The sequence below is a fragment of the Vombatus ursinus genome, unplaced genomic scaffold (assembly GCF_900497805.2).
Source record: "Vombatus ursinus unplaced genomic scaffold, bare-nosed wombat genome assembly UNPS02014813.1, whole genome shotgun sequence".
In the NCBI taxonomy this organism is placed as follows: Eukaryota; Metazoa; Chordata; class Mammalia; order Diprotodontia; family Vombatidae; genus Vombatus; species Vombatus ursinus.
The window spans coordinates 34362643-34374783 of record NW_020954591.1 but is presented as its reverse complement, the minus strand read 5'-3'; the positions used below and the strand labels follow the sequence as shown (position 1 = coordinate 34374783).

General features: G+C 39.5%; 1 pseudogene; it reads left to right on the top strand.

The window, feature by feature from the left end:
• The first annotated feature begins 10575 nt into the window (after positions 1–10575).
• On the top strand, positions 10576–11366 carry LOC114054420 (annotated as a pseudogene).
• The last annotated feature ends 775 nt before the right edge of the window (positions 11367–12141 follow it).

Below are 12141 nucleotides of genomic sequence, written 5' to 3'. Positions count from 1 at the left end.
TACAGTTCTGGACCTACATTTAATGATCCTATTATTCAAAGAAAGTGGACTGGTAGAACAGAGAAGTATGGGGGATCTAGATGACCTTGCGAGGATAAAAAATAGGTTTAAGAAGAGTGAAGCAGAGAAAAAAATGGAAGTATAAGAGATTCGATGAAAAGGGAATTTCAGAGTTCTAGATCATGAGTGTAATCTAATTTATAGTGATCCCTGTGAATAGCTAAGGGTGATAAGGCTGTAGCCCATGGGAGTAAAGGAGACTGAGAAACTGCTATTAGTGTCCTCCCCCGAGATGGTCTCCCATTTACACTATATATGTATGCGTGAATGAGAGATTGTGTATGTATGTGTGTACACATGTATGTATGTATGTGTGTATGTATATGTATATGTATATATATAACTTAGGTAGCTAGGACTATGGGTATGATAAATATAGAGATATAAATATATAATATAAATGGGAGGTATTTATGTATATATATATATGCATCATATATACACATACGTAAACACCTCCCATTTATATTACAATTATCTCTTCTACAGGACAGGAGTTAGGAGTGTGATGCTCCCTTGATATGGAAAATCTGTGTAAAATTTTTTGGCCCTCTCTTCTTACCAGAGAAGAAGTTTGAATTATTAATGGTATTAAGAGATGAAATATGTTGATATTATATAATACTATATATTTTATGCATTTCTGAGTTTATAAATATTTTCTGTGTTGTCTGCTGACCTTTGCATGTCATCTGTGGCTTCCACAAAGCTGCCCCCAAAATTTTCATTTAATTTCTTATGCTGATCCACAATGTATCAAAACCGAGATGGGGAAAGTCGAGATGCGGAAGGGATAACTGTATATGGGTATATTTGTTATTGGGGCAGCTAAATGGTGCCAGGCCAGATAGAATGCCAGGCCTGGAGTCAGGAACACTCATCTCTCTGAATTCAAATCTGGACTCAGACACTGACTAGCTGTGTGACCTTGGGCAAATCATTTAACCCTATTTGCCTCAGTTTTCTCATCTGTAAAATGAGCTGAAGAATGAAATGGCAAACCACTCCAGAATCTTTGCCAAGAAAACCCCAAATGAGGTCGCAAAGACTCTGATGTGACTGAAAAATTACCAAACAACATGTATGTATATGTATATGCATATGTATATGCATATAAATATTATATATACGTGCAATTTTTTTTGCATTTTGTCTTGCCTATTACAATGTGATCTCATTGAGGGCAGGGACAATGGTTTGTGCCTTTCTTTGCATCCCCAATGTTTACCACAGTTACTGTGTTAAATGCTTAATAAATGCTTTGTTGAACAACTAAAGGGATATCAGTGGATCTCCTCAGTTCCCCTTAGAAAGTATGAAAGAAGACAGTGAAAGGCTCACACAACTTCAAAATGATTTTGGAATTTCTTTGTTGATGTGCTCACTCAGTCCTTGGGAGTCCTGTTAATAGTCTCAACAAGCTTCAGGTCATCTCCCAGACACATCCCTTGGAACTCTTCAAGCCCTCCTGCGTTATTGATTCTCTCTTGGTCTGTAAGTGAGTTGTTCCTAGCAGTAGCCTTCCTAACTCTATTCGTGTTCTCACTTCTTCCCTATTCACCCAGAGCTGCCACCACCAGCATAACCTATCATCCCCACCACTACCACCCACACAAGACAATCCCAAGTATAAGAGTTAATTACCCAAATAATATTTCACCAGAAAGAAGTAAGTGTTCCTTCTCAGTAGAGATGTTTTGAATGATAATTCAAAACACATGAAGCAGGATGTTCAGAACAAACTAGTCAGTGCCCCTTAGGTGGGTGACGGCCCAAGGATCAGCTAAGCCCTTTGTGCTTTTAAATGAGAGAGACTTGGCCCTATTCTCACAGACAGGTGCATAAGAAGAGAAAGTAATCTAGAAATCTTGAGCAGAACACAACTAACATATCACTGGAGGACATCTTCTCAGGTTATGTCCTCTATTCCATAGCCCTCCCCAGGAGTCACTTGAATTCCAGTCTTCCAATAAGAAATTTCAGCTGAGAGAGATACAGGGACTTTTCCATCTGAACCATAGCAAGTATCTGATGAATCTTGGAAGGTAACCTTAGAGGTCTGTTTCTCAATTCTGGTAACTCATGAACAATCTTTCATCTGTAGCCAATATAACTCTTCAACATTCCCTGGGGAGCAAATGGTGAGAAAAACCAGATAAGATATACCTGTACCTGAGCCAGCATGAGCCTCCATCCCACTGAAATCTTCAAGGTTGTTTGGAATGCAATGCCTTTACCTTCCTTTCCACTTGTCCATAGACTTCCCTTTTTCAAGAACCAGCTTGAGTCCTATCTCCTTATGAACGTTCACAGATTAACTATCTCTCTCTTAGAGGTAGCATTGCGAAGGGATGAAGTGCTATGTTCTCATTCTAGATAAGTCACTAACTCACTGTGTCACTATGGGCAAGTCACTCAGTCCTTAAATGAGGGAGCCCTTAAATGTGAAGAGAGTAGAATAAAAGACTTTTTAAACTATCGTGGATCTTAGGAGTCATCTAGTCACAAAATCAACTTGTAGTGCTGGAGAAGGCCTCAGAGGAGTTTCCTTTTTCAACTTCTACCCAAAATCTGAATTCCAAACAAGTGGTAATTCAGCCCCTAGTTAAACAGTTCCAGCAATAGGGAATTCACTCTTTCTTGGAAAAGTCCATTTCATTTTTGGATGGTTTGGTTAGGAAATTCTTCCTTTTATCCAATTAATATCTACTTCTCCATAACTTCTGCTATCTGCTACTTGTCATAAGATTATAGGATTTAGGACCAGGTGATTTGTGAGATCATCCCATCTAAACAATTCTTTTTATAAATGAAAGTGAAACTTAAGGAGGTTATTATGGTTTATTAAAAAATAAAATAAACTCTTAGGAAGCCTCATAACCACGACATAGACCCAGGTCCCTGGACTCCATTCCAATGCTTTTTCTTCCCCATCAGACTATTCTCAAAGTCCCCTCCCAGATCTCAGAGTTTATATATCTACAAGTATGAGATTCTATGACCTCCTAGAAGAGCAACTAGAGTGTGGCTTGCAGTTTCATACCTAATAGGTCTCAGATCATCTTGTATGAATCATGAGTATGCCTTTTTCTCCGGTATCCTCTACAATGTACATATAGTGTGGCACTGGGCAGTCTCAGCATACAGGAGGAGGGCCTCATGATACCAAATGATTGAGTAAAGGATCACCAGTCCCCTGCAGTCAGGCTACCCTAAAAGCTATGTGTCCTAAGGAGAAGAGATGGGTGGAGAAAGTACGTGAAGTGGGAGGACAAAGGAGACCTTAGGTATTTAGATTGGTTCTCTGCTTTATTCTCCTCCTCTTTCCCTAACTGGCCACTTCCTATAGGCCAGAAAATATAAGTCAGGCAGCACTGGAAGAGTAGTTTTCAGCTGCTACTACTTCAGTTTGCTGTACCTGTGGGCCTTCTGGTCACCATCCTGTTGAGCTCCAAGGGCTCTCCATCCAGGGACAAGCTGAGGAACAAAATGAACAAAAATTTTTGGCTGAGCCTCTCTTTGCTCTGCATTTTAAGTGGTAAGTCTTGGGATAGGACATTAAGGGTGTCATTTGTAGGTCTAACCCACAGATCATCATCAGGGGTAATATAGAAGTCAGCACCCCTACTTTCCCTCAGTTTCTCTCCCTTTCCTTGTGGGCCCTTGAGATTCTTCTCCTAAATACTTGTACGCCCTGAGAATGTTCTTTCTAGGGGACTGAAATTCTTTGGGTCTTAATTTTCTTCTCTATAAAGGCTGCAGGTTAGACCAGATGACCATTAATAATCATCTTGCTCTATAGTGAACAAGAACTTGAGACCTCTACCTGCCTCTCTTGTTCTAGGACCATAGCTCTGTTTATACAAGGTCCCAAGACAAGGCTTGGGTGAGGTATATTGAGACAGGGAGAGTGAATTCTGCTTTCTTTGGGGAAAACACTCAAGATGACATTGACCTTCCACTCTCCACCTTGTTCTCTCCATGCCACCGAGGAAAAGAGCCCAGCTACCTGTCCTGAAAACTAAAATCATCCAATGTGTTGCATGTTCATCCTACAAAAATGAGAAGTGTCAGGAATATATGAGAACATGTACTCTGCAGTATGGTGAATCCTGCATGATCCAGAGAATCACAAATCTCTATGATTCTAGTAAGTGCCATCTGGTATGGGATAGAGAGAGAGCAAGGAAGAAACTCTCAAGGGGATCCTGCTTCCTTCCCTGGTTCCCTCTTACCTCCTTTTTGAGGCAGCTCCAGATAAGACATGATATACCTACTGCCTGATTATTTCTCTGGAGGCCAAAGGCAAATATAAATCACCAATTTAAAAGGTAATACATTCTTAAACAGAACTCTGGGAAAAGGGACTGTGTCCTCATTCCTAGAGTAGAGAAGAGTCAGTTAAGAGGAGCAGATTGTGCCTGATCTCTTAGGATGGTTCAACCTCGGTGCAACTCTATGGGTTGGGATCCAGGAGTTAGGGAAGTTAGGAAACCTGTGGAAGCACCCTTATCACTGACTCGTACCATTCCAAGATGTCCCAAGTATCCCCACTTACTCCGTGGAAGTTTGCACAGGCTTTTGAAAGGGTTCATGGGGGCCTAGACTACTAAGTTGCCACAGTAAAGAAGGATCTATCACAAGGTGGTACATCTATCTATCACAAGGTGGTAGCTTGGCATGCTATACTCTGTCCCTGGAACCACCACAATGCATAACCAGCTCCCTCCCAGGATGTAAAGAGCCCCCTGTCTACCCTGTCTGACTGCATTATGAAGGATTCAGGAAAACCTTGACAACTTTAGCTGGATTGGGATTAAAGGACTTTCTTCTGGGATTTAAATACAGATAGGTTTCAGGTGATTAATTATTCTCTCAAGGATGGGTTCTTATGTTTCCTGTGCCATCAACTACTTTGGCAGTCTGGTAAAGCCTATGAGCCCCTTCTCAGAATAATTTTTAAATGCATAAAATAAAATACACAGAATTACAAAGGAAAGCAAATGTTAGTGAAAACAAAGATGTAATTTTTCTCCCCCAATCTCACAGATCCCCTGAAATCTGTCCACAGGGATCAGTGAACCCCAAGTTAAGAATTCTTGCCCTAGGGAGGGAGGGAGGAAGAAAATTTGGAACTCAAAGTTTTAAAAACAAATGTTGAAAAATTGTTTTCACATGCACCTGGGAAATAAGATATACAATGGGGTATAAAAATCTATCCTGCCCTACAGGAAAACAGAAAAGGAAGGTGATAAGAGAAGGAGGCAGGGAGATAGAAGGGAGGGCAGATTAGAAGAAAGGGTATTCAGAATGCACTCTGTCTTGGAGTTGGGGGAGGGACGAGATGGGGAGGAAATTTGGAACTCAAAATCTTGTGGAATTTTATTAAAATAAAAAGTAAAAAAAAAAAAGAATTCTTGTCCTACAGAAAATCAAAACTAAGGGACTGTGTGTCCCAGCTCCAAGGGTGGAGAGCCCATAGCCCAGGCTTCAGGTAGAGGGTGTTCTGTACCTCCATCTCTCCCTTCACAGGCAAAAAGGTGGAGGTTGAAACACGCTGTCAATACGACTGCCAAGATGGTGAGAAGATACATAATGGCATTAGTGTTCTGGTCAACTGCTGTCAGGATGAGAGTTACTGCAATGACCCTTCTATGGGTATTATAATCTCAAGGCGATCTTCTGACTGATCTTCTGGCAAGCTCACCCAATATGCTATTTACTTCTCTCACAACCACACCTTTCCCTTTCCCCCATTTCCACTTACTCTTCTCTGGCCCTTCCAGTCACTAGACTATCATTAATGTTCTTCGTAAAGAGGTGCCTGAGAAGACAGATACTTTGACCAGGGTCATAAAATCAGCAACTAATGCTGTTAGGACTTAAACCAAAGTCTTTTGGATCAGAGACCCTTCCCTGACCTTATAGGTTAAGCCTGCTACACCCTTTTCTGCTCCCCTCCCCTCTGTTCTTTGATTTTTTTTTCCAATAAATTGAATTTGAATTGAACAACTCAGACTCAGATTGCCTCTATGCCACCATCCTCAAGGCCAGTTTTGTTCCAGAGCTCCCACCCAATGACAGGGGAAGGTGAACAAAGAACAGAGACAGTAGCAACACAGTATCTGAAGAGCTGGGATGGTCCAGGTAACAGAAGATGCATCTGTAGAGATAGTGCATTGTTACCTACATGAAAGTTGTCTTCTTATAATGAAAGTATTAAGGAATTGACACAGAAAAGCTTAGATCCTGAAAAGTCAAGGGAATGGAGGGATCTGGGAAGGCCTGCAAGACTCAGTGTGATGTCTGGGGGTCTCTCCAGTGGGCTTAGAGAGGATTTAGAGAAAAAGGAGAAGGATACACAGACTGAAGAGGTGAGTTATATCTGAGTTTGGACACAGAACTAGAGAACCAGAGAAAGGAAAAAAAAATGCATAGTGCTTCATTGTCCAGAAAGCTCTGGATTCTTTACCTGACACACTTTTCTTCTCATCTCACAACCCCTTGACAGCATCCTCTCCTATTTCCCCCTTTGAAGAGATGGTCCTTCTCCCTTCCAAGGCCGTTTGATCAAAACCCCTCCTGCCTTCTTCAAATGACTGTCCCTACTATCACCCCCTCCAATCTTCTCTATCTCTTCATTCATTCTCTTCTGCCCAAATAAATGCCCAAGTCTCCTTCAGCCTTGCTGTTGTGTCATTTCAGTTGTGTCTGACTCTTTGTGACCACATTTGGACTTTTCTTGGCAAAGATGGTGGATTGATTTGCCATTTCCTTCTCCAGCTAATTTTACAGATGAAGAAATTGAAGCAAACAGGGTTACGTGACTTGCCAAGGGTTACACAGTTAGTAAGTATCTGAGAATGGATTTGAACTCACAAAGAGTAGTCTTCCTGACTCCAGAACCAGTGCTCTATCCACTGTGCCACCTAGCTGCCCTCAACCTTAACAAAAACAAACAAACAAACAAAATCCCTAACAGGATCCTACCATACCCTCTAGCTATCTTCTACACTGTTTGCTTTCTACACTTGATAGTTTTACTCTTTTTCTTCTCACTCCTTTATAAACACTTGTGCACTCTAGCACCTGCTGACTTCATAACTCTATTTAAACTGCTCTTTTCCCTTACCAATGATCTCGTAATTGCCAAATCCAATGCCCTCATCTCAATCTTCATCTTTCTAGACCACTCTGTAGCATTTGACACTACTGACCATGCTGTCCTTCTGAATACCCTCTTCTCTCTGAGTCTTTGTGACACTGATCCTTATCCTACCTGTCTGACCTCTTCTTTTCAGGCTTCTTGGTTGGGCCTCCATCTATATGCCATGCTCAGTAACTGTGGGTATAACCCAAGGCTTTTCGTGGCCTTCTTCTCTTTTATTGCTACATTCCCTCACTTGGTAATCTCATCAGCTCCTATAGATGTGACTATCATCTCTATAAATATGACTACTAAATCTGTATATCCAGCCTTAATCTTTCTCCAGAACTCTAATCCTACATCACCAACTGCCTATTCAATCTGCACATCCATTAGACATTTTAAATTCAGCATGTTTAAAGCAGAACTCATTATCTTTCCAAAAGCATCCATTCTTCTGAACTTCCCCACTACTGTCAAGAGCAGTACCATCCTTCCAGTCACCGAGGATCACTATTGTGGTGTCCTCCTTGGCTCCACGGCCAAGCTCCTTGGCTTCTAGGTTCCACTTACTTCACATGTCCAAATAGCTGCAAAATCTTGTTATTCCTTTTGCTAATATCCATCTCCTCTCTACTCACACAATCATCACCCTCATCCAAGGTCTCATCACCTCTTGCATCTAGATTATTGCAATAACCTATTGGTCTCCCTAATTCTTCTCTCTTCACTTCAACTCATCCTTCACACAGACATCAACATGATTTTCCTAAAGCACAAACTGACCATATCACCCCACTACTCAATAAATTATAATGGCTCCCTATTATAATTAGAATCAATCTGGTATTTATAGATCTTGTAGCCTCTTCTCTGTCTTTCCAGTCTTTTTATCTATTACTCTTCTCTATACACTCTATAGTCCAGTTATACTAACCTTCTTGTCATGCCTCACATGCAACATTCCATCAATTGTCTCCATTCTGTAGAGTACTGGCTGTACTCCATGATTGAAATACACATCCTTCTCACCTGTACCTCATGGAATCCCTGGCTTCCTACAAAACACAAGCTAAGATCCACCTTCTACAGGAAAACTCTCCAGGTATCCCCATTTCCTAGTGCTCCCCCTCATAAAATGTCCAGTACACAATCTGTATGTATCTATAAATGTATATAATGTCTATTCCATTCGAACGTGAGCTCTTTAATGGCAAGGAAATGTTCTGCTTTTGTTTCTGTGCCCATGTGCTTAAAGCAGTGTATTGCACATGGCATGTGCTTGATAAATGCTTGTTGAATAATTTACTTATTGAAAATCAGGCTGGAGTTCTGATAAGGGACAATTAATTTTAGGATTGTAGAACCTCGGAGTTGGAAGGAACTTCAGAAGTCATATGGTCCAAGTCATTCAGAAACAAGATGTGAATGGTCACTAACGAGGCTCCAGCAAGTGAGAGCATAAGCAAAAGTGTGAAGAAGGGAATGGATATGCCATGTTTGTGGAAGAATAACAAAACCAGTTTGATTAGGCTGAAGGATTTATATCAGGGAGTTCAGGTTGGAGAGGTAAGTTGGGATTAGGCCACAGAAGGCCTTGAACTTAAGACTAAGAAGTTTGTGCCAGTGGGACCAATGGAAAGCCATTTGTGACTTTTAATAGGGATAAGAGGCAAAGAGGGCAGGAGGAAAAGTGACTTATGCAAAGTAATGCTTGTCGGTTCCTGACCAGCTATGAAGGGCCACAGAGGTGGAGTTGTCAGGCTGTGCTTGGCCATCACAAGATGCTAAAAAGGGAATAGAGATCATAGAAATGGGATAAAGCCTGCAGTTCAGAGATTATAGGCCAAACAAGAACTAGGAAAGCAGCTGAAGAGTCATATATGAACATATCCCTGGAAGGAAAGGGCATATCACTACTTTACCTTCCTTATCTTACTTTATTTTCTCTTGTGGCTTTAATAAATCCTCGCTCTACATGTGGGATATTGGCTCTGTCTCTATGCCACCTGGCCTCTGGGGTAATCAGATTTCATGAAATCTCCTGACCCATGTATGAGTAAGTCACAATAGTATACTGGCTGGTCTTAGTGCTAACATGGTGATCAGAGGCATCAATCTCACCATAATGCTATCATAGTTAACTCAGCTGAACCCCAGGACTCTTTGATGAGGCCAAAACTAAAGGCCCTCATTGAAGAATCATAGAATCTCAGAGTTGAAAGGGACCCTTAGAGAGCAGAGATTTTCTATTCCAGTCTGTACTTTAACAGTAATCCCTTCTAAAATATCCCGGATTTCCCACTTCTAGGGAAGGAGAACCTATGAACTAATAAAACAACATATTGAACTTAAATCTGCCTCTAATCAACTTTTATCCATTATTCCTGACCTGCCCTCTGTGGTCAGTCAACAAGCATTTATTAAGCATTCAGTATATGCCAGGAAATGTACTAAGCATTGGGAATACAAATACAAGTCAAAGTAAAGACAATTTCTTACCTCAAGGATCTTACATTCTAGTGGGGGAAGACAGAACATAAAAGGAAACTGAAAGTGGGTGGGGGTGGGGGGACTAGGTCTCTATGGGAGGTGGGAGGAGGAATATTGGAAAAAGAAGAATGTAAGGTCACAAGTGGAACCTAGAAAAGAATGAAGAAGGGAATCTGGTTGATATGGGTGCTTCCTTAAAATAAAGGTTCCAGAAGAAGCTGACCAATCAGAGGAAGAAGCCTCAGGGGTGAAGTCAACTTCCAGAGTGAGCATCCTGAGGCATGGTGGAGAAAGAAGTTTAGAGCGTCAGAAAAGGATCCCAGAGAAAAGTGAAGGACAAACAGAACAAACCTAATCAACCTTCAAATATTTGAAGACAGATATCATATTCCCCCCAAGTCTTCCTTTCTCCAAGATAAATATTCCTAGTCCCTTCAATATTTCTTCATATAGCATAGTTTCCAGTGCTCTCACTATCTTAGTTGCCTTTAATATGATAAAGTTTGTCAATGACCTTCTTAAAATGTGGTACACAGAACTGAATACAGTATTATATAATGTGTTAACTAGGGCAGGATACGAGAAGGCTGTTACCTCCCTCATTCTAAACACTAAGTCTCTCTATGCTGCCTGGGTTTCTCTATGTAGTTTTTTGTTGACTCATGTTAATGCTGTATATAGTTCCCAAAACCTCCAACTTTTTTCACATAAACTAGTAATAAGTCACCCATCCTGTAGTTGTGCAATTGATTATTTTGACCTAAATATATGATTTAACAAATAATCCTTACTAAATGTCATCTGCTCAGATGACATTTCCCATTCTAATAGTATCAAGCAAGAACAATCCGATGGTAAAAAAAAAAATATATGGTGAGATGGAAAAGAAAAAAAACAAAAATTCAGAGTATGCAAGCATTTTCTTGATGCTATTCAAAACAACAAAGATGTCTGATTTGGAGTTTGCCTTAGAGGTAGTGATAATTATATGTATTCACATGTTCTTTGTACTTTTTGTCCATGCTTTTTGGCTTTGCAATTTTTTTAAAAAAGATTAAAAGAAAGAAAAGGAAGGTGAAAATCCATTAGAAAATCTAATAGAAAGATTTGATTTAGGGACAAGTGTTGGCAAAATCACCCAAGAGGCTTTTTTTTTTTTTTTTTGGCATGGTAGAAAAGGAAAAGACAAGAAAAGAGTGACAAGCTTAGGCAAGATGTGGAAAGAAGCAAAACTGACTTGAAGGCAGTAAAAACAATAATGATCAGCAGCCTTGAGGTATATAAATGAAATACCAAGTTGGTTGATGATGATGAAGAAGCAGATTATATTCAGGGAGCAAGTGATAATAAGGTTGAAGATTTAGTAAGAGGAAATGATAGAAATTTGAGCCAATGTATCCCAAAGGATGTGAATGAGACTGGCATAACTATGACTGGTCATTAAAGATTTAACATATATGCTTCAATAGAGAAGGATGATAATAAATTGAGTGAAGCTTCAAGAGGTATGACAGAAAATGGAAAATGAGATAATTTGAATGAGAATAGTGAAAAGGAACAGGAAAATTGAGATGTTGGTGTTACTACTGTTAATGAAAACCTTTTTAATGGAAAGGACGTGGATGAATTGGAAGAAGAATTAAACACATCTGGTTTAGAAGAATAACAACAGTCAGATGAAAAAAATTATCAACTCAACATAAATTGAAATTGACTACATTATTTTTTTTCCTAACTAGAATTCTTAAACAGGATGTTTATAGTTATCCACACTGATTTTGGGAGGTTACCTTTCTTCTTGACCAAAAAAAAAAGAAAGAAAAAGAAATATTCATTCTTACTACCTCTATTCTGACCTTGACTACACATCATAGTAAGTTCAAAGTAGTTCATAAGGAATATGAAATATAATCATCATTACAGAAAATTATTTTATTATAAATAATTGAAGTAGGAAGTGTAATTGCTTTTCCAACTCATGAGTTTCTTTAGGCATGTGTTATTATTAGGCATGTATACAACATAAGTACTGAAAACATCCTTCATTTAAGTTGCGTCATGTTAATGAATGAGTTGATTTACATTGTATTTACATATTTTAAAAAGACCACCTGAAATCAAAGCATTCTACTTGATGAATGGACTACTTATGCAGATTCAGTGCTGAATTTCTTTGGATAATTAGTCAGATGGAAATTAAAGATACAGGTTCTTTAAACTGGCAGAATCAGCTGGAATACTGTCTAAAACATTTAAAATTTTCCCTCTATCTTTTTGCCAACAAAGTCATAAATAAAATATATCAAATATTTTTTAAATGTCACAGAGAATCAGAAATAGAATCTATGGCATCAGATATCAGATATAATAATAAAATAAATTTATATTTCTTAATGCAAGGAAGGTCTGTCTGTTTCCAGGCCCAGCACTGTGCCATCTAG